At 32.9% G+C, this 27288-nt stretch overlaps 1 protein-coding gene and 1 long non-coding RNA gene across 30 annotated transcripts in view; one reads left to right on the top strand and one right to left on the bottom strand.

Moving 5' to 3' along the window:
• ptprub (protein tyrosine phosphatase receptor type Ub) overlaps positions 1 to 27288 on the top strand; it is a 442833-nt gene that overhangs the window by 34290 nt on the left and 381255 nt on the right.
• Positions 2097 to 7615, bottom strand: LOC141378241 (uncharacterized). The gene is made up of 2 exons (XR_012392252.1): positions 3792 to 7615; positions 2097 to 3746 (listed from the first exon to the last, which is right to left on the bottom strand). It is a non-coding gene; the product is annotated as an uncharacterized lncRNA (long non-coding RNA).

The raw sequence follows: 27288 nt of genomic DNA, 5'->3' as shown, positions 1-27288 counted from the left end.
ATATAATGTGTATATGTATGTATGTGTGTGTGTGTGTATATATATATATATATATATATATATATATATATATATATATATATATATATATATATATATATATATATATATATATATATATATATATATATGTGTGTATATGTATGTATGTGTGTATATATATATATATATATATATATAATATTACATACCACAGATTTTATTTAAATAATTAAAATGGTTCATTTTGATTTCAAGCTGACTGGAAACCAGCATGGAGAGGTCACAGATCACTGTTTATACCTGTTAGCGCTAACGTCAGCTCTAACTGTTTAGTTGACGCCATGAAATCTAACACCACCAAATGAGCAACAACACTTTCCAATGAAGTTTCCTGTTACTCCATGGATTGTTGTAAGCCTGTATAACAAGTTCTGACGGGCATCTTTTTGGGCGAGATGTGGTGGTCTGTAATCTCATCGCCACCATTAAGTCATTACAGACCAGATGAAAAAAAAAATGCTTTTCTGCTTTGAAAAGAGAACTAAGGCGACGGCTCTGTCAGCTTGAATTAAATGCACACGTTTGCACATCCAAATGAATAACATCAAGTCTGAAATGGTTGGTTTCTTTATTTTGCTGCTTTTGGTGACACTTGCCATGCCATTGCAGATACTACTTGAATGGGAAGTGTTTTTTTTTTATATAGTTATTTTGATTTTAATAAATTGTTGTTTAATTTTATGATTTATTAATGTTTAAATTAATACGTTAAAGTGGAGATTAAAAAAATTGACAAGACAAGAAAACAAAACTGTATGTGCAAAATAAATAAATAGGTAAATAAATAAATAAATAAGTAAATCACTAATAATAAATAAAATTATTATTCAATAAATTGATCAATGCATTAATCATAGCTCAACGTTTAATAATGCAGTATTAAAATTCAATGCTGTGCTTGGTAATATTACTAATACATTGTGAGTTAACAAGAACAAACAATTACCAACTTTATTTCCATAGCTAACATTAATAAAGATGAATTAATAGTGTAATAAATGTATTGTTCACTGTCTGTTCATGTAAGTAAATACATTAACCAACATTAACTACATGTCCAGTACTGTAAATTGTTACCAAATTCATTAACAACTTTTTAAAAACTTTTTTTCAATCTTATTAATTGTTTCATTCAATGAGTTTAATTATTTAAATTTAGACCCTTCTTTTTTCCCTACAGTTTTTAGTTAAAATGGAGTATAAAATGGGAATGTATGTGAATTGTCCTTAAATATCAGAAGATGGATAATATCAAATCAATTTCATATAGGGTGGGGATGATAAACAATATTATATCGAATCACAATCAAATTTATGTCAATTACAATAATAAGCTTAGGACTTTTTTTTACTTTATATTGATCTAAGAGGTGAAAATGTTATGCCATTTGATGAACCCTGTAATTTTTGAGGCTTTAAACTATGATGGGTTACTCAACATAGTGCTAAGTAAGTCTGGAAGCATTAACAATTTGTATTGATTTATATATCGTTATCGTTCAATATGGAAAATAATTAGATTGCATTATGAAATAGTCATGTGAATTGAATGAGAAGTGTTTTTTATTTATGTAGTTATTTTTTTAATAAACTTTTAATAAATTATTGTCAAATTTTATAATTACTAACATTTATATATTGCATATATATTACATTGTATACATATATAATGTAACATTTATACACTGAAGCTGAGACTAGAATATTTGAAAAGACAAGGAAAAACAAAACTAAATGTGGAAAATAAATAGATAAATAATGTTAACACTTCATAATACACACTTACTAAAATGAACAACAGCATTTGTGAATCATAGTTTAACATTTACTAATGATAAATTGTTATAACCCAATCCGCTGTGCTTGTTAATAAATGTAAATTCACTGTGAGTTAAAAGAACTAACAATGAACAAGTTTGTTTCCATTAACTAACATTAACAAACATGAATAAATACTATATTAAATGTGTTGTTCATTGTTTGTTCATGTTACTAAATACATCAGCCTAACTAACATTAACTACGTGTCCTGAATGATAAAGTGTTGCCAAAAATTTGTATCAATTTTTATCAATTATCAATATAATAGAACCATAAAAAAGTAATTTTTGTGACACTTTTTAAATAATTGTTGTGAAATGTTTGATGTTATTTAAATGTACTCATGCTTTTTAATTGAATGTTTATTTTCTAATTAAAATCTAAATTGTCCTTAAATCATACAAGCATGGATAACATCATGTGTGAAATAGTTGGTTTCCTCCATTTTACAGCTTTCGATGACACCTGCCATGTCACAGCGCTGTGGATGTTATTTGAATGGGAAGTGCTCTTTGTGTTTCTGTGGGTGACTCTTCCCTGGCATGACAGCTGTTCTTGGCAGGTTATGGCATGAGTGCACCCGATGTCTGCATCACTGTCACCTCAGCACACTTCTCTTTCACACCTGTCTGTTCTACCTGACTATCTTGTGTGTGTGTGTGTGTGTGTGTGTGTGTGTGTGTGTGTGTGTGTGTGTGTGTGTGTGTGTGTGTGTGTGTGTGTGTGTGTGTGTGAGGATTTCGCTTTTAGACGTTGCTTTTACTTTGTCAGATTTGCTTGCACTGATATGTCAGCTTCATTTGTGTTCACAGTTATGATTAAGTATGAACTCGAAGGCTGAGCAGATAAATGTGGAAACGCATTAGCAACTGTTAGAGTGCTCCTAGACAATGCTGGACAACAGTAAAAATCAAAAATTCTCTTCTCAACAAGGAAAAATGCCAACAATCAAGAATACATAAAAATAAGATGTCATCTGCCATGGCTTTACCCTCTAAAAATGTCATTAATGGAAGTCAATGGGGTAAAAACAGCATCTAGCATAACAAAAGGGTAGTCAATTTGCCCGGAGTGTCTTGTGTAAAGCATTTTCCCAAAATATGTGTTAAAATAACGATTTGTCACCAAAAGTCACTCCATTTGCTGAAACAGAGAAAGTTGTGCCCAAATTAAGACTCAAAATGAAAACATTCCCAAAGCACACAAGATTTTCTTATTTACAGTAATATTGTAATAGTTGTTTTAATGATGTTTGAGCTGGCGTTATATTTTATAAAGATTGCAGTAAAAATGACATCACCTATGGCTTTATCCACCTATTTATATGTGGATTTTGAAAATGCACATAATAAAAAACGTGCAAAACAGAGTATGGCAATTCAATTCATCTTTATTTTATTAGCACTTTTACAATGTAGATTTTGTCCAAGCAGCTTAACGTAGAAGTTTTAGTTAATTGAAACTGTTTCAGTTCAGTTGTCAGTTTAAGTTTAGTTTAGTTAAGCTCAGTTTAGAAAGTGCAAACTCTGAAGAGCAAATCCATCAATGCCCAGCTCCACAAGTCCCAAAACCAAGCAAGCCAGTGTGCAGGAACAAACCTTACCCATTGACGAAAGTGAAAAAAAAACCTAGAGAGAAAGCAGGCTCAGTTGAGCACTAGAGCTGCACAATTATTCGTAAAAAGATTGCGATCTCAATTCGACCCCCTAGATGATCTTAATCCAGCATTTCTACGATTCTGCCAATCATATTTTTAAGTTCAGGTGAGAAGCAAAGGCGGCTGCATGAGTTTTTTCATTCTTTCACATACATTGCTCTGCGACATGGACACCTCCAAATGATGTTGAAAGAGTCACATACTGTATTTATAGGGTATAATTCACCTAAAAATGTCTTTTTAAAAATATATATATATTTTTTTAATTCACCTAAAAATGTTTTTCTTCATATAATGCTGTATTCGCGGCAGGGAAATCACACGTGACGTGAGCATGTCAAGAGAATATTTACGTTACTATTATTAATTACTATTACTAATACTACTATGTTTGTTTTCAAATAAATAAGCACACATTTGTTATTTGTATAACAAAATTGATTAGTTTATTAGACAGTGAAACATTTCTGTTATATTTCAGAACATATAATTTTAATGTATAGTGTTGTATTGCTCAGAAAAATGCTGGAATATTTTTTTTTTATTGTTAAACATATACAGTATATATTATATAGTTAAGTAATGTCGCAAAATAGTGCTGTTTTCCTAAAATCAGCATGTGAACATTATCGCAAAGAAGTAACTATTGAGTGAGTTATACAGTTAAAGTCAGAATTATTAGCCCCCTTTGAATTTTTTTTCTTTTTTAGATATTTCCCAAATGATGTTTAATAGAGAAAGGAAATTTTCACAGTAAGTCTGATAATGTTTTTTCTTCTAGAGACAGTGTTATTTGTTTTATAGGCTAGAATAAAAGCAGCTATTTATTTTTTAAAAACAATTTTAAGGACAATATTATTAGCACCTTTAAGCTATTTTTTTTCCGATAGTCTACAGAACAAACCATCGTTATACAATAACTTGCCTAATTATCCTAACCTGCCTGGTTAACCTAATTAACCTAGTTAAGCCTTTAAATGTCACTTTAAGCTGTATAGAAGTGTCTTGATAAATATGTAGTAAAATATTCTTTGCCTTCATCATGGCAAAGATAAAACAATTGAGTTTTTAAAAATATTATGTTTAGAAATGTGTTGAAAAAATCAGCTCTATGTTAAACAGAAATTAGAGGAAAAAATTAACTAATTTTCTTTTTCGTTGCTGAATGGTTATTTTTGTTGTTGTTGAGTGAATCGTTTGAGAAAGTTTTTTAATAGATTTATTCATTGACACACTTACTTGCTTTATTTCTAAGCTGTTTTAAATGCATTTACACTGATGTGTTTTCATTTTCGAACAGCATTTTAGAATGACAACTCTCCTCGTTTATACAGATATTTTACTGCATTGAATAAAAACGACAGTATTCTTGTTCACAGTACAAATCTTAGATTGGCTGAAATGTGACCATTCATGCACACTGCATGCACATATTTTGCCGATAATTATTCTAGCCATCCACCAGTTGCATAATTGCCATATTAGAGGGGCTTGATGAATCAATAAATGATACACACAATAAAGAGCGATCAGATAGCCACACTACCAAACTCTGCTTTTCAGTCCATCTATATTAAAACGGAACACAGGCATTTCTAAACTAAATTGTCTTCAGCATTTAAAAATAATAATCTGTATCCAAAGGCCAAAAATGCTTGTATTGTGTATGCCAGACGTAAAACATAAAGTGAAAACACACTAGTGTAAATGATGTCTCACTGTCACCTCAGCACACGTCTCTTTCACACCTGTCTGTTCTTATGTGTGTGTGTGAGAGTTTGAGGATCATGCTTTCAGACGCTGCTTTCACTTTGTCAGATCTGCTTACACTATGTCAGGTTCATTTGTGTACACAGACACTTCATTATGATTAGGACGAACCTGAAGGCTGAGTGAATAAACGTGGAAACAATTGTTAGAACTGTTAGTGCTTCCAAATCCTAGTGCTGGACGCTGACCACATAGATTTCAACTATACATATCTATAAACGTGTACACTCTTTGAAAATTAAGTTTATTTATTTATTTGGTCACACTTTAGTTTGATGGTTTGTTTATTGAATTTAAGTTACGTTGCAACTAATTCTCATTAAATTATAAGTAGACTGTTAGGTTCGGATTGGGGTTAGGGTTAGTGTAAGTTGACATGTACTTGCAAAGTTTCTTCTAGTCATTTAAATGTCTGTTGAAGGAGCAGTATCAGGACATATGAAGCAGACAGTTTAATAATACTCAGATATGCCATCAAAATAAAGTGTTTATTCATTTATTTGGCTAATTTAAATTCATGCATTTTTTTTTGTTTTTACAAAAAAGATTTTATTTTTTAAAATAAACTGTTGCATTGATTAAGCTAAGAAATATTGCACAAATGATTACACTTACAGAACAAAAAACTAAATCAAATACTGTTGCATGGTCTCCTTGTTTTTTCTGTTAATTGTCAGTATGTACATTGGTGTGTAAATGTTTTTGCCTCTTAATGATTTCAAATTTGTCTCCTTGGTTTTTCCTGTTAATTCTAAATTTGAACATTGTTGTGAAAAGTTTTTGCTTCCTTAATGATTTCTAATTTGCTTCCCTGGTTTTTCCTATTAATTCTAAATATGTACAGTGCTGTGAAAAAGTTTCTGCCCCCTTTCTTTTTGCATGTTTGTCACACTTGAATATTTCAGATCATCAAATCAAATTTATTATTCGTTAAAGATAAACACATCTTGCATTTTTGAATGAAGTTTTTTATTATTATAAGGGGAAGGTGGGGGTTTGTGTGGTGGCACTTTTTCACACATTTGAAGATTTTTTTTTCTCCCCTTAATAATAAAAAGCTTCATTTCAAAACTGCATGGTGTGTTATTCCAATGATGTAATAAACCATTTTGTTCCTTTGTATATTTGAAAAGATTCACTTTTACTTTTAGATTCACTTTGTTTACATACATAGATGTTGTCAAAATGATCCCTGTTCAAACAAATCCACTAAAATGATAGTAGCTGTTGAAGTGACTTTGTATAGAGACACACCTGCAGACACATATCTGCACACACACCCTTTACAAATAGGGTTTACCAGTCCACCATTGTAATTTTGGTTGCCAAGTATTCACTCATGCTTATAAACTGAATACATAATAAGCATGCACATCATCATTTTAGCAAAACCCTGTTTTAGATAAAGAAGATAATGTTTTTTTTCTCCAAAATAAAAACCTTATTTGAAATGTTATTAAGTTCTTCAATGCACAATTGTTATGCAAATGAGGGGTTAAATTGCATAAAAATTATCAATTTTGTTCTTCAAGACACTCCTTCTTCATGTTTAGATCCCAAAAAAAAAAAAAGATTATTCCTCTGAATAGTGTTATCTCTGCTGAAGTTTCTAAGCTTTTTTTAAAACAAAGACATCTTTCCATCAGTGAAACCTCTTGGAATCTTGACATTGAAAGTAAAAGCACAGATGTCCGCTGTCTATTTTGTGTGATTGCCTGTAGCTCCATTTTCAGTTTCCTTCAGACCGTCTAACTCTACACCTACGTGCTCCCAAATTTGTGTGGCGTACAGAATGATTTTCTCCCACATGCCCTCCAAATAGTGCTGAGATGTCAGCGGAAGCCTTGCCAGCACTCAGTTGGCACGTAAAAGTAGATGTAGAGCAATTTATAAGATGTTCGATAGGAACGGACATATGCTTTTTTATTGTACAAATGCAGCGTGATGATGGTAGTACCATTGTGAGAGTTGAAAGGTACCTTTTAGACCCCTTTTTACAAGATCTAAAATAAGTCTCTGATGTGTCTAGAGTACGTAAGTGAATTTTTCAGCTCAATATACCACACAAATAATGTTTTAGAACTCTTTGAAACGGCCCCTCATAGGCTTTAATCTGAATTGTGCAATTACGCAACAGTTGCTTTAAATTCAAATGAGTTTATGCTCCCAGCCCTCTTTTCAAAAGAGAGCAGATCTACAAATGCCAATGTGTCAGCATTGTGGCAGATTCATCTCATCTTTAATGGGCGGGATATCTCCCTTCTGATGACATGTATAAAGGGAGAATGTCAATCAAAGTGTTTCTGCAGACTGGTTTTATTAAGTGTGATTATTAAATTAAAATTTTTTTTTTTTTTACCTTTAGAAGCTGGTTAGATTTACAGACTGTTGCCACATAACTGTGTTTAACTTCCATATAAAACTCATCTTTACATAATAGGTCACTTTTAATTTTGGTTTACCGTTTAAAGGAATGGTTTACCTAAAAATCTAAATTCTGCCATTATTTACTGACCCTCCACTTGTTCAAAACCTTTATAAGTTATGAATTTCTTTTTTCTTCTGTAAGATATACTGACAATTGCTAAGAAAAACAGCCATTGACTTCCAAAGTATATATTTTGTTCCTACTATGTCCATGGCTTGTTTCCAACATTCTTCTGAATATCTTATTTTGTCAAAATAAGATAGTTCAGACATTCAGAATCTCTTGACAATGTAAATGGTGTAAATGGTGAGGAGTTTTTCTTTTTTTATGTAATCTATCCATTTAAGTTGGGAAATTGTCAGTTTTTATAGGGTAACTAACTAACTAACTAACTAACTAACTAAATTAATAAAATAATTTCCCAGTGCTGGGTTGCAGCTGGATGGGCACCCGCTGTGTAAAACATATGCTGGATAAGTTGACGGTTCATTCTGCTGTGACGACCCCTGATTAATAAAGAGAATGAGCCGAAAAGAAAATGAATAAATAAAAAAAAAATAATGAATGAATGAATGAACGAATTAATGCATTTTTTTTTACTAAATTAGTAATTTTCGGTAATATTAAAATTGAGTCTAAAAAAAAAATCACTAAATAAATAAATAAATAAACAAACAAATAATGAATAAATGCAATTTTATTAATACATTATATTTTCAGTAAATATACATTAAAATTGAGTCTACGAACTAAATAAATAAGTAAACCAAATAAACAAAAAAATAAAATAGTAAAATAATTTCCTAGTGTTGGGTTGCAGCTAAAAGGGCACCCGCTGTGTAAAACATATGCTGGATAAGTTGACGGTTCATGCTGCTGTGGTGAACAATGATTAATAAAGGGACTAAGCCGAAAAGAAAATGAATGAATAAATAAAATAAAATAAAATACAATTAAATTAAATTAAATTAAATTAAATTAAAATAAATTAAATTAAATTAAATTAAATTAAATTAAATTATTAAATAAATAGAATGAATAAATGTATTTTTATTACTAATTGGATTTTCAGTAATTGTATATTAAAATTGAGTCTACAAAGAAATCACATAAATAAACAAACAAATAATTAATGAATGAATGTATTTTTATAATACATTATATTTTCAGTAAATGTGTATTAAAATTGAGTCTAGAAACTAACTAACTAACTAACTAACTAACTAACTAACTAACTAACTAACTAACTAACTAACTAACTAACTAACTAACCAATTAACCAACCATCCAACCAACCAACCAAGCAACTAACTAACTAACTAACTAACTAACTAACTAACTAACTAACTAACAAATGTTACTAATATGCATTTTCAGTACAAAAATGGTATTTTCAGCAATTGTATATTACAATTAGTCTAGAAAAAGTCTGTAAATAAATAAATAAATAAATGGATTTTGATTAATAAATTGTCCACTAAAATAATATTAAAATAAAGTCTAGGAAAAAGAATAACTAACTAACTAACTAACTAACTAACTAACTAACTAACTAACTAACTAACTAACTAACTAACTAACTTACTAACTTACTAACTAACTAACTAACTAACTAACTAACTAACTGTAAAACATAATACAATTATAATAAATAAATTGTTAATAAATTGTATTTTCACTAAATGTGCATAAAATAGAGTCTAGAAAAAAAGAGAAAAATCAGTAACTAAACAAATATGTAAACAAACAAGCAAGTTAATTTATTCTGATTAATAGATGTAATTTTTACAAAATATATATTAAAATGGAGTTTTGGAAAAAAGTAAAATCAGTTAATAAATAAAAAACGAAATGCTTTCTGATTATTTGATTGTATTTTAATTTAAATGCATGTAAAAGAAAAATCTGTTAATAATTAACAAAACAAAAAATAAATAAAATCAAACAGAATTAAAAAAAGAAAAAAACAGGATTCAGTGGGCCCTATCATGACTAGCACAATAGAAATCAACTTTGAATGAACTGAGCTGAATGACAGATGAGCAGTTCAGACTCGGGTTCAGGTGTTTGCTGGAGAACAGATAGTGAAGCGTTATTGATCGACTGCTGACCACAGCTTATCACTTCCTCCAGTCATCGTCTTCTTTTTCTTTTTCTCCCACTCGTGTCCCTCAGGTCTCTGGACTCTGTTCCCAGATCAGGATCAGATCAGTTCAGATGAAGTGTTTCTTCCTCTCGGCACTTCCTCATCTGCTCTCCATCTCTGTCTGTCTGTCTTCGGTGTTTTCTTTCTCTCACTTTGCCCTTCATATTCTCTGCGGCTGTGCTGAAATCAGCATGCAGCCCTCGGTTGACATCCATAATGCATATGTATGCGCTGGAGTAAAGCTCACTGGAGTCTGTGTTGGTCTTGTGGGACGCTGTTTGTCTCGTCTTGAATCCTGAACGCCTTCACTCTTCACTATGTGAGAACTGTGGCAGACGCTGCTGGAAGTGTGTCCGACTTCTTAATTGTTATTAGAGACAGACAGAGATTGAAAAAAAAATCAGGTTGTTTGCAGTAACAGCAATAGCAATGTATAATAATAATATATTATTATTTTATATAAAAAGTAATAATATTAAAATAATATTATTGTTATTATTAATATATTATTAAATGTTGATATTAACAAATAAGTGGATAAAGTACTAATGATGCTAATAAAGTTATAGTGATATAGTTAATAATAATAATAATAATAATAATAATAATAATAATAATAATAATAATAATAGTAATAATAATAATAATGATGACTATTATTATTTTATATAAAAGTGTGTAATATAAGCATCTTTGTATTAAACTCAATAACAATAATAGTAATAATACAAATTATAAAAATAATAATAACATAGTTAATAAAATAATAGTTTTTTGTATTTAAGAAATTTGTAATGTAAACATATTTGTATATATATATATATATATATATATATATATATATATATATATATATATATATATATATATATATATATATATATATAAAATAAAGTTTAAATAATAATTTTTATGAAAAAAATGTGATATAAACATCTTTGTATGGATCCCAGAACTAATAATAATAGAAAAATACTATATAATAATAATAAACCCACAGTAACGCAGGGAGAACATGCAAACTCCACACAGAAAACCTAACTGACCCAGCCGAGGCTCGAACCAGCGACCTGCTTGCTGTGAGGCGACACCACTACCTACTGCGCCACTGCGTCACCTATTATTGTATTATTGTTATTGTTATAATTATTATTACATTGCTATGTTTATTTGTATTATGAAGTTTAAAGATAAATACAAATATGTTAACATTACAAATTTCATAAATACAAAAAATATTATAAATAACAACAACAATAATTATATAACAACATGATGATAATAAAAATATTATATTTATATTCATTCATTCATTCATTTTCTTGTCGACTTAGTCCCTTTATTAATCCGGGGTCGCCACAGCGGAATGAACCGCCAACTTATCCAGCTAGTTTTTCCGCAGCGGATGCCCTTCCAGCCACAACCCATCTCTGGAAAACATCCACACACGCATACACACTCATACACTACGGACAATTTAGCCTACCCAATTCACCTGTACCGCATGTCTTTGGTCTGTGGGGGATACCGGAGCACCCAGAGGAAACCCACGTGAAGGCAGGGAGAACATGCAAACTCCACACAGAAACGCTAACTGAGCCGAGGTACGACCCAGCGACCTTCTTGCTGTGAGGCGACAGCACTACCTACTGCACCACTGCCTCGCCCTTATATTTATATTATTATATTATATTATAGTTTTGAGATCAACACAAATATGTTTGTTACACATTTTTATTAAAAACAATAATAATTATTATCATTGTGATTTATCATTGTGATATATATATATGTATTATTATAATTTATTTTAAGATATTTTTATTTTTTATTAGTACAGCAGTTTATAAATTTCTATTAACATTCAAACAATTAATCATTGTTTTTGAAGGGGTGGTCCAAAGTGTAATATTAAGGCTTGGTTGTGTTTATAAGATGCCAAGCAATGTGTGCTCATGCTTCATTTATAGAAACAGTATTTTTTAATATATCTTACTTTGATTATATTCAGCTACTCTGTTAACATGAAAATTACATATTTCCTAGTTCCTCAGAAAGGCCTAACCTCAAGAGGCTCTGATTGGTCAGATAACATTATGTGCTGTGATTCGCAGATTGGCTCCACCACAGCTTTTGCTTGTTGGTGCTGCTCCTTTGAGGAGTTTTCAGCCGAATCCAGCACTGAACTGGCAGAGATTATGAAAGCCCTCCTTTGTCAAATGCTGGCGCTATATATATATTTTTTTATAATTCTCTGAAACATAATTAAAATTAAACCCTAAGCACTTCTCTCTTTGTGTCGCGTCTTTTGGAAGCCCAAATACAGAAACAGAAGAAGCTCTGTGGAAATAGCAGCATTAGGACAGTTTTTTTAGTTTTCTCTACTGTAACATTACATTGCCTCTGGCCACGCCCCTTTGCTGTGTGGGGTGTATGTGCATCGTGAATGCGCGTAACCTGAAGGGTTTATGATCTCACTGACCCAGATGTATTTTTTGTGTAGTCTGCAAACTTAATTTGCTGTAGGCTTTGCTAAGCTAACTGTAAAAGCCAATGTCTCTCTTTGAATTGAACTTTAAGCGAATTACATTCAGAGATGTTGTTTATGTTCACACATTAACTAAAGTTTAAAATATGGTACCGTATAGAACCACCTCTTTAACTGTTTATATTTCTGTTTATTGTACAAACATCGTTCACAGTCTGGGCCTCGTCTCATGATTTTGGGGATCCTCCAAGATTTCCACAGCATTTTGTCTCAGTTTTTTTTTCCATTCCTTGCTGTCTCCTCCTATCTGTCTGATTTTTCCATGGAAATCCTCATCCTCTCAGCTTCGAGATACAGATCAGCATTGAGGGCTGTCTGACAGAAGGAATTCAGTCCTTTATTCTTGATTTCTCTTGACGGCAGTGCTAACGCTGTTAGCTCAAAGCTAGTTGGACAGAGCCTTTAGCTCCATTTAACATGTGAAAGAGAATAAATCTCGCCTGGAGCACTTCTAGATCAATGGATGGAAAGCTTTTGGTGTCTTAAGTGATAAAACTGCTGTTTTTTTTTTGTGTGTTTTATCTTGTTTTATCACCGTCTGTCTCTTACACACAGAGCAAAAAATATATATATTTGGGGGTTAGAATTTTTTTAGAATTCTTGTAGATTGTATTTAAACAGCAAACGATTTACACAGCGGAAAATTTCAGGGCAAATCTGCACGCATGTTGTTTTGGATTTTTACTTGGAAGTAAACAGGCATACAGAGGACAAAAAGACAGCTGAGCTTAAAAACGGTTCCCATCGGTGTGTCTGGAGGATTGCCATTGTGCCTGGAGATGAAGTGGCTTCAGTTGCAGTGTTGCATGTCTTCTTTTGAGGGCGTTGTTTTTTGGCCAGAGTATGTGATATTGTCACATTTTCATTACACGTGAATTGCTCTGCAGGATCTAAGTGCTTGAATTTGATTTTGTCTTATTTGATTTTATTTATTTATATATTTTTTAAATATTTATTTTTAGCATTTGCTTTTATTTGACAGGATAGTGGGTTAAGTGGAAGTTAGGTGGGAGAGAGAGAGGATGTAGGACCAGGAAAGGTCGACAAGCCGGGGTTCAAACTCGGGATGCCAGGAGCATGCGCAGCTTATATTATCGTGCTGACTATTTTATAATTTTTTATTTTATTATAATAAGTGATATAATGAATGTATTAATTATTACTATTAATATTATTATTTATTATTGTTTATTATTTATGTTCCATATAATCATTATTATTATTATTATTACTATTTTAAGTTTTATATCGAATCTTAGTTAGTTTGAATGTGAAATTATAGTATGTAATGTTATTTTATTTAGAACGAATGATATAATGAATGTATTAATTATCACAATTGTTATTGACAGTTTATCAATTATGTTGCATTTTGTCATTATCATCCTCATCATCATCATCATCATCATTATTATTACTTTGTTTTTGTATTGAATCTTAATTAGTTTGAATGTGAAGTTTTAACGTGTAATGTTGTTATTTTATTTATAATGAATGATATAATGAATGCATTAGTTATTTCTATTATTATTGACAGTTTATCAGTTATGTTCTATAGTATTATTATTATTATTACTTTGTTTTATATTGAATCTTAGTTTGAATGTGAAGTTTTAATGTGTAATGTTATTTTATTTATTATGAATAATATAATGAATGCATTTATTATTTCTATTATTATTGACCGTTTATCGGTTATGTTCTATATTATTATTATTATTATTACTTAGTTTTATATTGAATCCTAATTAGTTTGAATGTGAAGTTTTACTTAGTAATGTTTATTTTATTTATAGTGAATAATATAATGAATGCATTATCACAATTATTATTGACAGTTTATAATGAAGTTTTAATTTAATTTAAAAATATTTTCACATTGACTGATTTAAATTTTTTAAAAATCACTTGACATCATTTGGTTGGACCTTCAACAGCGAGAGCATTTATATTTGAATCAAATTTAAATATATGTAAATCTTCTTTTGTTTTTGTTTTATGTTTAATGTTCAATTTAGATTTTTTTATGTGCTGTTATTTAATATTTAATTTAAATTGAATTTAATTTAATTTGAGCGACACAATGGCGCAGTAGGTAGTGCTGTCACCTCACAGCTAGAAGGTCACTGGTTCGAGCCTCGGCTATGCCAGTTGGCGTTTCTGTGTGGAGTTTGCATGTTCTCCCCATGTTCGCATTGGTTTTCTCCGGGTGCTCCGGTGTCCCCCACAGTTTAAAGACATGTAGTACAGGTGAATTGGGTAAATTGTCCGTTGTGTATGAGTGTGATTGAGTGTGTATGGATGTTTCCCAGTGATGGGTTGCAGCTGGAAGGGCATCCGCTGCATAAAACATGCTGTTTAAGTTGATGGTTTATTCCGCTGTGGCGACCCCAGACTAATAAAGGGACTAAGTCGAAAGAAAATGAATGAATAAATTGATAAATTGAATTTTCTTAATTGATTGTATATAATAATAATAATAATAATAATAATAATAATAATAATAATATTTATTATTATTATTATTATTATTATTATTATTATTATTATTATCAGCAGTCATTTTAGGTTATTTTATATAGATTTTTTGTTAGTTTGAATGTGAAATATTATCTATTTATTTAATTAAATAAATTGTTTAATTTTTTTATTTTGCTTTATCTTATTTTCATGCTTAATTTGATTTGTTTTATTTGTGATTTTACGTATGATTTTACGATTAATATAAACACCACTGCAAGTTAAGGTTCCAAGTAGAACTGCTTTGTCCCGCATTCTCAGATTGTCTCAGCGTAACAGTCTTCTACAATGTTCAAAACAGTGCAGCGCTTTGAAGAATTTGTTTTGCTGTTTGCTGATATATTGCACTATATTGCATGGAGCAAAGACTGTGATATCTTTGTTGTTTTCTCTGGCATTGTGAACCGCTTTTGTTTCTGCGTGGATCCATTATAGCTGGCCAGACTGGCTAATTGGGAAATGGTTTAAGCGGGGATTAAACCGGCATGAGATGTAGGTGGATGAGGGAGGCGAAGGGAAAAGGCTTTGGAAAGAGATGAGTGGCTAATATTGGTATTAGTGGACGTAGGTGCAATGAAATGCCGTCATGTGACACTGAGTAGGAACAGAACAAAGCGGCGTTGACAGTGGTTTCAGTGACTCCGTGCAAGCTTTTTTATTCATCGCAGCACACAAGGATAACGCTTTCAGCATCTCTCATTCTGATCTCGCTCTTGCACTCGCTCGGTGTGGATTTATGTGCACTGCTGCATGAAATGAGGCTAAGATTGTTTAGTTCCACTTGTTCCTCAAGCCAAATAAGTTTCGTATTAGTCTTGTGTAGGCAGAAGTTCGATCCACACCGCAGCTTATTCTGGCCAAGAACCATATTTAGACAGAAAGAGAGCATCTGAAAGACTTGGGAAGAAAAAAATAGCAGTTATTTTGTTTGTATTTTTGTCAGATTGGGGGCTTGTGTGCTTTTTGTTGCCTTTTTTGTTTGTGTTCAGGGTTTGTTTTTATGTTTTGTTTTAGGTTTTGCTGCAGCTTTGCTTTGTTTCAGTTATTTATTTTTTGGTCATTAAAAAAACGCCAACCGAAGTTATTTTGTTTTGACTTGCTAATTTCATGAAGGGTGTTTGTTTGGTATGTCTTGGTTTGCTATCAATTTATTTATTTACTTATTTATTGCTTTGTTATTTGTTTTCATTTTATTTCAGTTTTTTATTTTATTAGATTTTATTTATTTTAATTTTGTTTATTGTTATTTTTTGTGATTATAGGTTTTGTTTGTTTGGTTTACTGGTTTGTTTTTATTTTGTGTTTTGGTACCCAACAACACATCAACCAAAGCTATTTTGTTTTTTAAGGTTGTTTGTTTTGTCTGTTGTATGTTTTTGTTTGCTATTTATTTATTTATTTATTTATTTATTTATTTATTTATTTATTTATTTATTTATTTATTTATTTATATATGTTTAACTTTGTTATTTTGCCTTTATTTACTTTTTTTTCATTTTTCTTTTCTTTTCTTTTTTTTTCTTTTTTCTTTTAATTTTTTTGTTGCTGGTTTGCTTTGCTTAGCTTTAATTACTGTTTGTATTTTAAATTTTTTTTTGCTTGGTTCTTTTTGGTCCCCACGACACCTCAAACTAAATTGTTCTGTTTTTACTGGCTAGGGTAAAAAGGGGGCTTGAGGGTTGTTTGTTTTGTTTGCTATGTTCTGGTTTGCTATTTATTTATTTTGTTCATTTATTTATTCATTTGATTTTATAATGATTTGCATGGCTTTGCTATGTTTTGCTTTGGTATGTTCATTCATTCATTTTCATTATGGCTTAGTGCCTTATTTTGACTAATTATTCTGACTGCAACTGTATATGCATATATACAGTTATATATATTAATAAATTAAAAAAAATTTAAAATGAGATCAAAATTTTGCCTATCCAAATATTAATTTTAAATGTCTCTTAAATGCACAAGAATCAATAAAAGTTCAGTAAAATATATGACTAAGAACTTTTACTTTTGTTAAGATAGGTTACAAGGTTGCTTCTTTTGATCACTTATACCCAAAATTCTTCATTCTTAATTAGAGCTGAAGAATGTCTCGGGTTAGTTTTCCTTCATTAACTTCCTTGTTGTGTTTTAGCACGGTGCGTTAAGCACAGCTGGACCAGGTTCACGTCAGGTTAACCAGCAGCGGCTCTGTTCTGGTTTTCAGTTATCTTTTAAAGAATGTGGACTTATCCACCTCTCCATGTCCCCTTCCAAACTGGGCCATAATCCTATTACAAAAGCCAGTCAATAAGTCAGACCTCAGGACATATGAATGTAACCAAACTTCAGAGGTTTTGGCGTAAGATTCGTCTGTGTGTTGAGTAAAAACATTCAATTCTTGCCAGCAGCGCTCAGTGGGACTCCACAGTGTGTGCATTTTCCTCCTGGTCCTGCTGTAAGGAGAGATTTTTAGATCTCTTTTATTGAGGATAGGTCAGCTAAGGCGGTTATTTTGTGTAACGGTATTAACCCAAACAGATTTACGGAGACACTGGAAGGCCTGCATCTTTGGCGGTGAATTTCTGCCCGCACGTAGCGTCGGGATGCTGAATAACGGCATGACTGTGGTGCTGTGGATTTGTTCTGGTCCACTGAGCCTGAGTGGCGCCAGAGGTTCTGCCCAGGGATTTCAAGCAGTATTTCAGAGACCAAATCCTGGAACAGACACTGAGCGAGCAGAGCAGCCCCTAATCTCTTCATTATTAGCTCATAAATATTTATTTGAGGCTCCGTCTAAAGGAAGAGATTTGCTCACAGATCTTCAGATGAAGAGCTGCATGTTATGTCTTTTGACTGTGGAGGGACCCATTTCTGAATTTTGTGACTTTTTTTTGGAACAAATTATTCTTTTTAGGTCTAATTATCTTTTTTTTTTCTTGAGTGAATCAGATGAACCGGTTCTTAGTCCCCAGACTGAATTATTCATTCACAAATCAGACTGAATTCCTAAAAATTCCTAAAAATTCTGTTTATATTGATTCGGTCTGAGCAGTTCTTGAATCAATAACTCACTGATTCTGATTTCTTTATTTTTTAATAATTGAATTGAACTGGTTCACTAAAAAGACAGCTCACTGATTCGTATATGAATTATGTAACTTTTTCTCTTGGCTTGAATTAACAAATCAAATCCACAAATCAAACTGATTAGGTCGAAACAGATTAGAGTCAACAGCTCACTGAATCACATGGCGCCAATTTTCGTTTATTTAATTATTTATTATTCATTTGAACATATTCACAAATTCCAGACTGAATGATTCAATCACAGAGCAGACTGAACTCATAATGATTATTTAAAAATCTGATTCGGTCTGATAAGAATCTATAGCTCAATGATTCTGATTTATTTGTTTTTTTAACATTATTGAATTGAACTGGTTCACAAAAAGGATTCATATATATCCTTGAATGGGATTAACAGATCAAATCCACAATTTAGACTGAATTTGTCTGAACCGATCTTGAGTCAACAGCTCACTGAATCACATGACACCAATTTTGTTTTTAAATATTAATTTGAACTGGTTCACAAATTAGAGAGAATCAGTCTGAGCACAACTTCAACAGCCCGATTCATGTATCTATATTTAGAGTTTAATACATTTTTGTATTTATTTATTCATCATAATTTTATTTCATGTTGTATTTTCTATATTCCTTTATATTAATTTCATATTTCAAACTGGAGTGAAAAACTGGAGTGTTTAAATATATCAAATTATCTACAAGAGGGATTGTACAGAATGCGCTAGTCCACAAATTGTGGTCTGAATGATTCATTTACAAATCAGGCCGAATTTGTCTGAGCAACAACTAACTGATTCATAAAGAGTCAGATTTTAAAAAGTGATTCAATTGAACTGGCTTACAAAACCTGAATGATTTGTTCATTATTCTGAATCTAAATCAACTCAGCGATTGACTGGATTCTCTTTCATATACATTTCATTCAGACTGTCTCAATAAACCAAGACTAATTTGTGTAATTCATGATCAACCACAGTTAATGAGAACCATTCAAAAGTGACAGGCTCTAAATTATTTTATGTTTAAAGACTCAATTACAGCAGCAATAAACTGAACAGCACCCACAAAATTGCAATACACACCCTCATCATTCATTCATTCATTCATTCATTCATTCATTCATTCATTCATTCATTCATTCATTCATTTTCCTTCTGCTTAGTCTTTATTTGTCAGGTGTTGCCACATCGTAATGAACCACCAACTATACTGGCATATGTTTTACGCAACGGATGCCTTTCCAGCCACAACCCAGTACTGGGAAACACTCATACACAATCATTCACACACTCAACTACAGCCAGTTTTGCTTATTCAATTAACCTATACCGCATGTCTTTGGACTTGTGGAGGAAACACGGGGAGGAAATACACACGAACACGGGCAGAACATGCAAACTCCACTCAGAAATGCCATATGGCCCAGCCGGGACTCAAACCAGTGTCCTTGGTGTGAGGCGACAGTGCTCCGTGCCGCCTAAACACCCTTATTATTCATTCACTTTCTTGTCGGCTTAGTCCCTTTATTATTCTGGGGTCGCAACAGCGGAATGAACCATCAACTTATCCAGCAAGTTTTTATGCAGCGGATGCCCTTCCAGCCGCAATCCATCTCTGGGAAACATCCACACACACTCATTCACACACACACTCTCATACACTACAGACAATTTAGCCTACCTATTTCACCTGTACCGCATGTCTTTGGACTGTGGGGGAAACCGGAGCACCTGGAGGAAACCCACGCGAACGCAGGGAGAACATGCAAACTCCACACAGAAACGCCAACTAAGCCGAGGCTCGAACCAGCAACCCAGCGACCTTCTTGCTGTGAGGCGACAGCACTACCTACTGCGCCACTGCTTCGCCCCACACCCTTATTAATAAAACATAATAGAAAAAATGGACATGTGCCTATATACAACCAGTTTTTTGGAACAAACCTTCGGAAATAGCGCTGAAATAGCCTTGCTCTCAGCAGTGAAAGTCCTCTACTCATCAAGCCGCTCACCTTTGCTCTCAGGCAGCTTTGAGAAGTGTGTCTGTGTGTGTGTGTGTGTAAGCCCACAGCAGACAGTTTCCCAGGGTGGTCATTAGTGCCCCAGATAACAAATAGTGTTGTGTCTGTTGCCTTTTGCCCCAGGAGAGTAAAAAGCGTCACTGTCTGATGAAAATATCACCTCGTTCCCTGGAGCAGACGCTCAGTATAACTTCATTAGTCAGCTCAGTCCACACATTAACTTGATTACAGTAACTAACTTATTGAGCTGGTGACAGCGGGACAGTGTCCTTTTGCTCACGCTTGACTCTTTGCCAAGGGGTGTGACTTTTTAAAGGCCCTGATGTACTAGTTTGTATGCTGCTCGGGGGTAAAAATAAATTCAAAATAGCCTTGCAGTGGGATATTGTTAGGAAGCCTGATAAGCAATGTTTTCGATAACAAAATAAACTATAGTAAACACATATGACAGCAGTTATGAAAGCGTCTGATTATAGCAATGTGGATGTTTGCAGTTCAGCAGTCCAGTCATGTTTATAGCACTTTATGCAGTAGATTTTCTTAATGAAAGCAGCTTTATAGTATTAAACATGAAAACCAATGTCAGTTAAAATTACATCACGAATTTGGTCAAGTCCAGTGGTGAAGGATGCAAGTGCAGATTTATTAAATACATACAGTACTAGCAGTCCAGTTGATAATGGGCAATGCATAGTTTACAAGTAAAAACAAGGCAAAACTCAGAAAATACTTAGACAAGGAACGAAGTAACCTATCTATAATCACATAATCCAGAAGCAAAAGACAGACAAAACACAGAGGCTTAGGGTGCTTTCAAACTTAGACTTTTGTTTTGGAACATATTGGTTTCTCTGGTTAGCGCAATTCATTTGGCAAATGTGAAACTCGCTATCGTGCTCGGATCCGTTCCAAATCAGTTGGTCTGAGATCGCCTGAGTGAGGTGGTCTCGGCTCTATGTATGGCTATATGAAGAGAGAATGATGTTTATGGCGGGATGTCATTCATAGGATTTATGCCGAAGCATGCTAATTAGACTAGTCTAATTAGACTAGTTTGCCAGTAACCTGGGTTAACCGCTTCCGGTGAACTGAATTTCATTGCAAAATCGGCAAGGTCTGTTTTCTTTAAAAACCAGGGATCTCTTCTGACTGAGTGATATCAAATATAAAGTGGATCTCAGATTGTTCAAGAAGCACTGCGTTAAATTACATTTCCCCCGCCATGTCTTTATAATATGACCATTTATTTTACCCCAGTATATTCAATGGAGCTTCTATGCTAACCTGCCGATTCTGACAGGCGTGTGCAAGTAAACGGCCTTTTGTCTCTATTTATGTTTGAAAATTGACTGAACTGCAGTCTCAGTTTGACTGTTATTTCTCTCTATAATGTAAAGCCTATAATGCATAATTCTAGCCAACGGCTCTGTATGAGAAAATCTTACCTCTGATTTATATTTGGTGATGACGTCTGTGGGTGTCCCTATTTAAATTATAGCTCAGTTTTTCTCTTAAATATCATATTGCTTAGAGTCGTAAATTAGAATAAGGACGTATGAATGAATACACAAAACATTTTATTTTGTTACAGTGTGTCCGCAGGGTCTTAAATTTTAAAAGCAAGCTTTTAGGCCTTAAAAAGTCTTAAATTCAGTAAAATATTGTCTTTTTTGTCTTAAATAATTTTAAACAGGTTTTAATTATCCTTAATTTATGCAAATAAATTTAGTTTATTAAAAATTTTAAACAGTTTTTTTAGATTAAAAATGTATACAATGTTGTATGTATACAACTAAGGTCTGCTTGTTTTTGACACATTATTTAAAATAAGTAACTAAAAATAATTAATTAGAGTTAGTTTTTGATGGGGCATGTGAAAATAATATATATATATATATATATATATATATATATATATATATATATATATATATATATATATATATATATATATATATATATATATATATATATATTTATTTTTTTTAATTAATTTTTTTTTTCTACAGGGCCATCGAAAAAGTTCTTAGTGTTTAGCCCTATATAAGTCTAAAATGTCATTTTTGATGGTCTTAAAGTATTCAATTTGACTTTGTGAAACCTGCAGAAATCCTGTTAAAAGTATATGTGATTTGACTAAAATCACAAATCTCGATCGTGGGGGTTTGAAGTCGGTGTCTTTAGGTATATTCCAATCAAAAGGTATAACAGAAAAAAAATCTGTAGGTGTTAATTTATTTATTGGAAATGTGTGTTCTTCCTTTCATTAAAAATATTCTTTATAGTAATAATAGTTAATCAAGTAAGAGAGAAAAAAGAACAGCATTAACATTCCACTAAACATCCAACTATTTTGCTTAATAGAAGAAAGAAGGTCATAAATGTTTGCAAAGACATTGAGCTAAGTAAACGGTGGCTGCATTTTCATTTTTGACCTCCTCCTTCTTTTCATTTTTTCGAACTATTAATCAAGACTAAACATATTTCAGGAATGGATGACTGGATATGTGACATGTCTATCAATTAGCAGTCCACGGACAAGAAAGAGCCATTCCACCTTTGCTTTTCTCCCTTCAGGTCTTGATCCTTTCATTCTGTTTTGGATTTTAATTCACCTCAGCACCTCTCCTGCCTGTTGAATATGTCCTCTAAGGTTCTTGGGTCCTTTCTTTCCCCCTCTCGCTAGTCTGGCAGAATCCTCTTATGCAGCATGCATGAGTGAATCCTTCGGCCCTTAACGAGACGTGTCCTTGCACACTCGCTAGACTGTAAATGAGGTGGCATCCCTGACCTACACAGTGTCCCGCACCTTCTACTGCCAGCCTGTTTCTCCTTCTGGCTGAGGACATTGAAGACAAAAGTGGGCGGGTCTTGACTTAAAAAAAAAGTTTTAGCTTGTTTAATCTCCTTTTATGCTTGAAATAACAGAATATATGCCAGTACAAGTTGCCTGGCAACAATCTGAAAATGGGACTTACGTTCAGCGGGGGGCTTCTTCATGGGGTGTCTGTGCTGACATTAAACATGTTGTTAATTATTGGCTTATGCTGAGAGGATCTTGTTTCTTTGAGCAAATCCTCACCAGTTATTTTCACAGCAACAGGCATGCTTTTTTTAAAGCATATTCCATGTTTTAGGGTGTGTTTTCTTGTCATTTAATGGTGAAAAAATCTGATCTCGCACTGTAAAAAATAAAAAGTTGAGTTAACTTAAAATTTTAAAGCTACCGCCTGCAAACAAATTTTGAGTTTATTAAGCTTCAGTCGTTGAAGTTGCGCCAAAATAATTTTTTAAAGTTGACTGAAATGGCTGTTTTAAGTCAAGAATACTTTCTGAAATAATTTGGCACAACTTGAACCAATGAAGCTTAATAAACTCAACATTTCTTTGCAACCGGTTGCTTTAAAATTTTAATTTAACTCAGCTTTTTTTTTTTACAGTGCAAAAGCTCAAATAAAGAAATCAAAATTCTAAGTTTCCTCAACGGATTTTTTCTTTTGATTGAAAAAATAGTTCCAAATGTGCAATTAAATCATGTTACGAGTAAATTAAACTATAAATTGATTGTCCACCTAACTTACAGTTTTAAACTGAGTTAACAATTTGTAAGTTGGATTTTTTTACAGTGCATGAGAAAAGTAACTATTTTACATATTGCCAGAAAAATGGATAATACATGTGAATTCAAAGAATTTTGTTCGCATAAAAACATGATTTTGATCACATAGCAAACCCCAATAGTAACCCTACTGAAATGTATTAATGAAATCATACAAATTAGACATTAAATCAGAATGTTATAAGATTGTGTTGGCAAAATTATATACTTTGTATGAAAAAAGTTGACCCTAAACTGAAAATTGGGTTATCATTGGCTCATCTTCATGTCGTGTCAAACCCAAATGACATTTGTTCATTTTTGGAACACGCATGAAGATACTTTTAATCACATCTGAGATTTCCCCCCTTGCATGGTTAAACATTTCGAGTTTTTATACAACTGCTTTTAAGTTTCAGAGTTTTTGGCGAACAGATATTTAGTGGAGAGACAAATCCCTGGATCAATTTTTTTTTCCATTTCATTCATTCATTCATTCATTTTCATTTTGGCTTAGTCCCTTTATGAATCTGGTGTCACCACAGCGGAATCAACCGCCAACTAATCCAGCATGTTTTACGCAGTGGATGCCCTTCCAGCCCCAGCCCAACACTGGGAAACGCCCATACACACATACACTATGGCCAATTTAGCCTACTCAATTCTCTTATAGCGCATGTCTTTAGACTGTGGTTGAAACTGGAGCACCCGGAGGAAAACCATGCGAACACGGGGAGAACATTCAAACTCACAAAGAAATGCCAACTGACCCAGCCGAGGCTAATTTTTCATTTGTATTTTATTTCACTATTTATTTTTTTGTGACAATCAAACAATTTAATATTAGTATTGTGAAAATTGTACACATGCATAATTACTATTACTATCTCATGTACAGTTACTATCTCATGTAATGTTCATATGAAATTTGAATTATATGATGTATTTGCTGTGGAGTTAATTCAAGCCTTTTTGCAGTAATGAGTCACACACAATGACATGACAAAGTTCACACACACACACACACACACACACACACACACACACACACACACACACACACACACACACACACACACACACACACACACACACACACACATACACACATCATCGTGCACATTTAAATTTGCACTATTTTTGCACAGCAAATGTGACAGGATACACATTGATATACACTGCTCTGCGTTATGTTTATTTACAAAATAAACCTGATTTACGTCCACAAACTGGGATTGAAGCGTCTTCTGTTATAATTGGACTGACATGCGGCTGTGTTGATAAAGATGTTTTAAACTTGTAAAACTCTTGATCACATTTGATGATGATTGATTATTACAGTGAGCTGAACAGATCTTTTAAACCCAGTCGCTTTGCGCATGTCCTATCTTGTTGATATGATCATTCACGTTACCATGGAGGTATGTTAATACACTGCTATCACCAATTCGGTGGAAGGGGAAAGCACACTCCTACTTCAAGTTGCGGTCGGCCTCAAAATGGGAGGGATTTGACTCCTATTTTAACATCAGGGAATTTTAAAAAAGAGAATTGTTTTTATATCACCCTAATACTGTATGAATGTGGACACAATATACCTGCACACAGTTCTGTTCAAACATATATTATTAATATATTATTAGCATATATTAATTCTCGTGGATAATTAGAATGATGTATGATCTTTCATGAGCTTTTTATTTTTAGTATATCATCACTATTGAATAGATTTGAAAGACTGTGTGTGTTTTTATATACAGTACATACATATGACCTGGCTTTTGTTGATTATTGTAGTATATTTATTTGGTACATGTCTTTAAAAAACTTTCAGACCATGTGGGTGTCTAAAAGTCAACACAAAACCAAATTGAGCTGGTTATTTTTTATATAAAAAGGAAGACTCTTAACACTTTCAAAAATTGTTTGAATGTTTTATTATTATCTTTTGCTTGGTGTCTTTGCATTTACAGTAAAAGGATGTGTAGACCTTGGCCTCAAGTTTAGATTGTGTCACAAGTGCATCTTTCCACACTTTGTCTTCCGCCCAAGTGAAGGATACTACCATTTTAGCACGAGGTCAGACACAGCTCTAAAATGCTGCCTCATGAACTGGAAAGCTCCTGTAATGTAATAAAAAGTTCTCAGGGGAGAAGGCATTTTATCAGGGGCAGGGAAGTGATTCATGCCTCCTAAACACTGAAATGACCGTGTTTTTTTGTTGTGAGGAAGGATTTGGACAGTGTCAGAGTGGCTTGCTGAAGAAGCGGTCTCTTGTCCAGTCAGGCGAGACGTCCAGGTTGAATATTTCAGCTCTGCTCCTGACCGACCGGTCAAATGTGTGCTTATGGAGTAAAGGCAATGAAACGAAAACAACTTCTTTAGCTTGAGGATGGCAGCATCACCTCTGACCAATGTACTCATAAATCTTCCTCATGGAAAAAAAGAAAAGAACAGACACACGTCAAAATATCCCTCTCTGGTTCACATTGATATAAGCACATTCACAAACATGCCTGTTGTGTATCAGGATCTTTGCATTTGACTGCCGTCTGCACAAACTGAAACATTTTGCAGTTTCAGTTTGTGCCGTTAGCGCTGCAGAAATCACTTAGTGCTGCTTTAATTGACAAAATCTCATTAGCGGAACATGGTGAAGTTGAAGTACACAATTGAACCCCTGAAAAGGGGCTTCCCTCTGGGGTTAAACTCTGACAGAATGACCAGGAAAGCGTTCTGAAAACTTTGATGAAAAGATATAAACTGACTGTTTGTTTTGTTAGTCCATTTATTCCAGGCTGTTTTTTTTCTGTTTAATTAAGTGAAAAGGTTCTGCTTATGTTTAATGGAGAATTCTCTGTCTACGTTGTTTGAAAAGTGTTTCTTATATTAAGGTGTTTATCATTAGGTTATTCTTACAGATATTTACATTATAAGCCATAGTGTGTGCCAAAACAGTGACAAAATTTACATCCATAGAAATTTATATATGGGAGTCTTTTTCATATGTCATAGATGCAAAAAGATTATTACCCTTTGTGCGATGTGATAACATCTCAAAGTTTTACTCTTAAGCAGTCACAAGGCTGGAACCTCAGGCTTAAGGTGGCACTCATGTCTTATCACAAAGGTGCAAACAAAACTGACATTTAGCCTACAATCAGGGCCAGATAAACTGTAGGGCCTGTGAGTGCACTTGGGGACCCTGTGAGGGGGGAAAAATGCAGATTTTGGAGTGTTTATTTAGGCAAAGGGTAAATAGTGCACCTCGCAGTGTGTTTGGCATAGCTCATAAAGCGCGTGGCAATATCTTTTGAGGCGATTGATCATGAACATGGTTCGAATCCAGCATCTGATAAACACGTTCTTCTTCTTTCCCCCACTACATATCATATTTTGCCTACTCTTCATTACGAGGAAGAGTAGGAATTATTAATAAGTGTGTGTATTATAGAGGACTCAGATTCAACCAGTCCTTTTACTTTTTCTACAGTAATCTTTCACTAGATTTAAGGCTTTCCTCAAACTCCAAAATCTGAATTTGTCTCCAGGCTAACTAGTTTCAAAGTAAAAATGCCATTAAATGCTAGCATTTTTCTGTTTGCATTGTGCTGCATTAGTATTTCATTACTTCCAGTCCATGCTTATAGGACTATCATAACAGCT

The sequence above is a fragment of the Danio rerio genome, chromosome 16 (genome assembly GCF_049306965.1).
Source record: "Danio rerio strain Tuebingen ecotype United States chromosome 16, GRCz12tu, whole genome shotgun sequence".
NCBI lineage: Eukaryota > Metazoa > Chordata > Actinopteri > Cypriniformes > Danionidae > Danio > Danio rerio.
Note: the sequence above shows the minus strand (reverse complement) of the source record. Positions and strands in the feature narration are given on the sequence as shown.